A 6,000-nucleotide genomic window follows, 5' to 3' on the forward strand; every position below is an offset into this window, starting at 1 on the left:
GTGAGGAGTACATAGTCTCTGTCCTCTCACTATTTGAGTTGCTTTATAACAATACACCCTTGAGCTCCATTCCATGTTTTGGTTTGAGTGCTCCAGGTTTTCAAGATGCCTTTTTGGTGTGTACACAATGAACTTTTACTAATTGCTACTTTGGTGACTCACTGGTTTTACTCCTGTTATTTGTGAACTTCTGACACTGTGTAGCATTTTCAGCTATGGCTTTCTATTTAAATCTGGGTATGCAATTATTGTCACCTGCACCATTTCTATATATCTATATATATATATATATCCATTACTATTTTTAAAAGTATGAGTAATTGGTAGTTAGGATGCCATAATAAAATTGTGTCTATGTAATTTTACAAAAAAACTTCATTATTTTGCTAAATTTTACTATAGCTAGAATTAATCGGATCCATTTCTACATGGGACCATAATAACAATGAAATAAATTAACAATATAAAAATCTTTAAAAATTGAGATCATTAAGACATCCAAAGCTATTGCTAAAAAATGGTGCAAGTATTCAGTTGACTCAAATGTTACAATTAAATGTCTTGAAGAATTTATTGACTTACTTTTAAATAATAATGAAAATGATAATGATAACAATACAAGCTAACACAACATATGTCAGGCTCTCTTTCGAACACTTCATTTTTTTTAACTTTGCTATATACCTGTGTGTGTGTCCATGTGTGTCAACATGTGTCTCCGTAGTATCTGTGTGTGTGTGCACATTTTAATGCGTGCATGAAAGTGATTTGTGATTTGGTAAGGTTAAATCTTTGAATTATTGGTTCTATGGTATCTGGCTTAATAAGAAATTCTAAGACACAACATTAGATGTTCTTTTATATTTCTTTCTACAGCATTTATGGTGTTCACTAATGTTCCTTAGTTTTCAAAGTTGAATTTGGCAAGGACCTCCCATTGTTATCTAAATGGGTATTCACAATCTCTCTGGAATAAACCATCCTTTTCTCCAACTGACTACAAATATCACTTTGTATCCAGTACTTATGTCCATTTTATGATTGATTTGTATAAAGATAAAGTATATAATTTATTCTCATTGTAACCTTTATTTTTCTCCTGCAATAGGACAGCAACATAAAAACAAGGAGAAAAATGGGGAGGGTGCAAAGAATTAGGAGAAAGAAGAAAAGAAGGAGAAAGAAAAGGAAATATGAAAAAGGAGGCAGAGAACCTACATTTCTTGAGAATTTCTTCTCAGCCAAAATTTTTGTTAGTGAGACAGAATTCCAAGTCAGTAAGGGCCTTACTCCCTTCTAATTGAGAGCAGCAATTGAATTAAAATCATTTTCTTCTCCCTTAGAAGACTAGATAATATGTAAGTAGTTGAATAATTATCAGAGTTATAGTCAGAATGCCTGAGTTCAAGTTTGTAGTGAGAATAAAATAAGATGTCATATATGTGTGTATGTCAGAGAGAGAGAGAGAGAGAACAGGGCATTTCCATATGTGAATTAGTTGTCATACATTTTTTTTAGCTTTAAAGATCATCAAACATTTTTATTGTATTGTCATTAAATATGTAGCCAAGGACCAATTTTTTTTTAATTTGGTGAACAGACTAATAACATATTATGTTTAAATTCTGGGAAGGAGCAGGCCCCAGTGACTCTTGATAAGGTCCTAGGCAGAGATCCATTTGGGAGATTGCCAGGACTGACCAGCAGACCCTGAGCAACTGATGAATAGATTGCTCTGATACACATTTCTGTGAAAGAGAAGGCTAAGGGGCTATTTCGCTTTAGGAACAAAGCAGCCTCGATTGCCTGCCTCCTTAGGCTTTTATTGTAACAACAGCTTAACTAAAATTAGCCTCTAGATATAATCAGCAGGGTAAGTACCCTTGAGAAAGCACATGCTTCTACAAGGTCCAGTTTGAAGACTAAACATAGAGATTCTAGCAAACCACCCAGGGGCTCAGACTTGTTTGAAAATGTCAAGGCAGGGGTTGCCACCTTCAGCACGGTCCTCCCTGAGGCCCCCAACCTTTCAGATAATCCTCCTTACAGACTTTCCAACCAAGTCCCATGCTCCCCCACAGGAGATAAGGGTAATGTTGAGTAAAATTAAACCAAACTGGGCAGGAAGAGAGATGATTCCACATTGGAATCACTTTCCTGATGCATTTGAGCAGGTAGTTAAAAGCTTCAGGATTTGTGAGGGGATTAGCCAGGAAGAGCGATCATCACTCTGGAATGAACAATAGATGTTAAAAATAGAAACCTTAATTCAAAACGTGGGTTCAGATTTGCATGTAAATACATTCTATAATACAAAATAATCCTATCATCTATCGGATATATATTACTCCGTCTAAAGTATATTTTTCTCACAAACAGTCCATATTCATAAATATCACATTTGGATTGATTTATTTTTATCTTTATACACAGTCTGTTTTTCCCAGCTCTGGGCATTTAATTAACCTGGATTTGGGGTATAAATTCTGTGTGCCTTGAATAATACCAAACAGGCTTTATTTAATTAAAGAGACAGACTGGTGAGAGACTTTTTAATAAAAAATTTCCTAGATGTACAATATGTCTGTATTTAATATTTACAGAGGGAAAACACCTGATTTATTGTATATATTGCTTAAATGTTTTGAATCAAGCAATGGTTCTCATTCCTGTGATGAATGTCTTCATGTACCTTCTCCATCTTGGAGCCATCCCCACAGAGAAGAGAGAGAAAGCAAGGCCCAGGGAAAGCCCCATGACATCACCACAGGCTGAAGGGAGGGTACTGGCATATCCCAGAGGACTACATGAAAATACGGACACCCTTGCTGTTTTCTTTGTTGGGACCTGGCACCACTCTGTAGTTTCCTGGAGGGCATTGCTCTTCAAAGAAGGTAAATGAGGAAGTGGAACTTCATCCAAAAGTTTAAGAGGCTCATCTTTTTAAATGCATGATTTATGCCATTGACATGGGCATTCTCTTAAAGTCAGTGTTCCTTTCATAGGCATTTTGATGGAAAGGTTTTTCAATAATTGCATTTAAATGTAAAAGTTTTAGTGTATTCTTTATTAAGGATCTACCTAAATTAAGGGTAAAACTGAAAGCAACACATGAATAAATAAAACAAACCAACAAACGAAAGCTCACAATCACCTGTATTGGGGGTCACCGGAAGGAAAGGGGGGGAAGGTAGTAAAGAGTAAAGGGGATCAAATAGATGGTGACAAAGGAGATTTGAATTTAAGTGGTGAACATACAGATGATGTATCATAGAATTGTATACTTGAAAGCTATATATTTTATGAACCAATGTCACCCCAATAAATTTCATAAAATGAAAAAATCGATATACCCATTTCCTAACTGTGGAACATTTAGACTGTTTTTGATTTTTCATTCTGTAAACATTGATGGCCTCAACACCCTTGTACATTTCCTATATGTTTATCTTTATTCACATACCTGTTATTCCTTTAAGTCTGAGGGGCATAGAATTCTGTAGCTTCTTACTGCATTTTGAGAAGTATATCCCTGAAAAGCACTCATTTATTCCCTCCCCAAATGAGAGTGCCTATCTCCCTATGGCCCCACGATTCTCACCTACATAATGTGCTTGTGTTCCATGCTTTATATTAAATGTAAATTGTAATAAGTGAATTATGAATGAATCCACTATAAATATAGTAAGGTGTGTTTTTTTTTTAATTGCGTAGTTGTCATAGAGCATGTTTTAAGTAGTTCATTTATCTATGGACCTTGTAGATGGACAGGGTCAGTGTTCCCAGGCGGTGTAGAGTGTTGGTTCTCCAAGAATGGTCCCTGGACCAGCAGCATTAGACCTTTCTAGAAATGCAAACCCTTGACCCCCCAACCCCACCAGACCCACAGAATCAGAATCTCTGGGCTGAGACCAGCCCTCTGTGTTAACAAGCTTTCCAGATGGTTCTCATGCTTACTGGCCTAAAGGCTCTTAAGAAAATAAAATGCAAACAGAGGCTCTCTAGAAAGGAATCTTCCACTATAGCCAAAGGGTAGAACTAAGAGGCAGATATCTGAGGTGAGAGAGAAGGTGAGGAATAATGTGATTTCACAGGGAGGGAGCTGTTTCCTAGAAGGGAAGGCCAGTGGGAAAGTGTAGAGTATATCAGTTACCCCATCAGCTCCATTTCCCCCAGAAGATGTCACATCTCATTAGGTTTTGTTTTATTTTGGAAGAATGGGTGTAGCAGTTAAGGCTCTGTTTTGTGAATGCACATGAAGATTCAGGAGGATCTAGAAATTCTGGAACCAATACTCCGAAGAACAAAATTCTACATGATGCACGCACCATCCACTGTGTTGGATCTGCAGACTGCCAATGCAGCACCACTTAATCTCATGGAAATTTCAAACCTAACACTAGTGGCACCTAATGGTGGGGTAGTCAGGAGAGCCTTCCTGCTAACTGTGCAGGAGCTGCTAAAAGCAGTGAGTAATACGTTCACAGCAATTCTGTGGAAGGAATCTACTAGATTTTAAACATTCTATATTAGAGGATACTTAGATTTGAGAATTACAGCAATTTTTGATCCTGGCTGCATTTCTCTTTCATGCCAATGGACATAAACCCCAAAGACAACAGAGGTATAATCAGAAAATTACATGACAGAGAAATGCACTAGCTTTTTAAAAAAGAACCTTTTCTTTTTAATGAATGACCTTAGAGTAGCTATGGCAGCTTTGGAGACACCAAGAAGAATCAACATGAAATTTAAGAAATGAAAATTCCAACTTAGTTTTAAGCCACTGAGAACTGTAAAAGCATGCTATTTCATGTAAAATAGAACTGAAAACTCTTTGCAAAGTACCAAAGCAATGACTTTGCAATTCGCAGACCTAAGTTGAAACTATTGTGTTGATGTTAAAGCTATATTATAAGTAATTTGTACATCATGTATTTTAATATTTTTAACCATGTTCAGTTTTTCTTTCTTAATACTATTTTTTATTAATTAAATTTATTGGAGTAACCTTGGTTAATGACATAATTTTCAGGTGTACAGGATTATAATTAGATATCTGTGAACACTATTGCACAGTCACCACCCTAAATCTAGCTGTCTTCCCTTACTATGTATTTGACCCCCTTTACCCACTTCCCCTTTCCCCCAAGAATTAACGTTGCTAAAGTGGTTATATTACCTCGAGCAATCTAAAGATTTAATGCAATCCCTAGTAAAGTCACAATGGCATTTTCCCCAGAAATAGAACAAAAAAATCTTCAAATTTGTGTGGAACCACAAAAGACCCTGAATAATCAAAGCAATCCTGAGAAAGAGGAGAAAGCTGAAGGCATCGCTCCCGCCGAGTTTGCACTGGACTACAGAGCTACAGTAATCAGAGCAGCATGGTGCTGGCAGGAACACAGACACACAGATAATGGAGCAGAATTGAGAGTCCTAATACTGTTGTCAGAGAACCCCCTCAGGTGTTTTAAGTAAATAAACACCAATAGGTGGGCATTTTAGTCACTATTCAGCTGCTCACCTTATGTTGGCGGTGAACTAAGCTTCCATGGAGAGCGGACCCTGAGGGACGGACATCTCAGGCCCACCATCCTTGTACAGGGTGGAAAGTCGTCTGGAACGAAGCTTTGGGGACATACACTGAATTTTAATTCATAGCTTTCTAAAAAGCACACTATGGGTAAGGTCATTACATGAAAACAAGGATGGTTTGGAAGCAGACGATGGTTCTCAGCACTCTGTTCTCCTGTATGACTTTTCTGATCAGTTCAATAGGGATGTGTATGTTTTTATATTTTACTCATCACAGCTCCTTTTGTCTAATTTGCAAGGTGTTAAATACGTATGCCTCCCATGGAATTCATTCATGCATCCTGAAAGTGCAATTATTTCTAAAATCAAAATTGTGAGGGAACATCAGCCTTCAAGGGAAAATTCACTCCTCATTATTAGATCTGCTACATCCCTAAAAGCACATGGCATGGTCACTGCGGC

Source organism: Myotis davidii, unplaced genomic scaffold (genome assembly GCF_000327345.1).
Source record: "Myotis davidii unplaced genomic scaffold, ASM32734v1 scaffold194, whole genome shotgun sequence".
In the NCBI taxonomy this organism is placed as follows: domain Eukaryota; kingdom Metazoa; phylum Chordata; class Mammalia; order Chiroptera; family Vespertilionidae; genus Myotis; species Myotis davidii.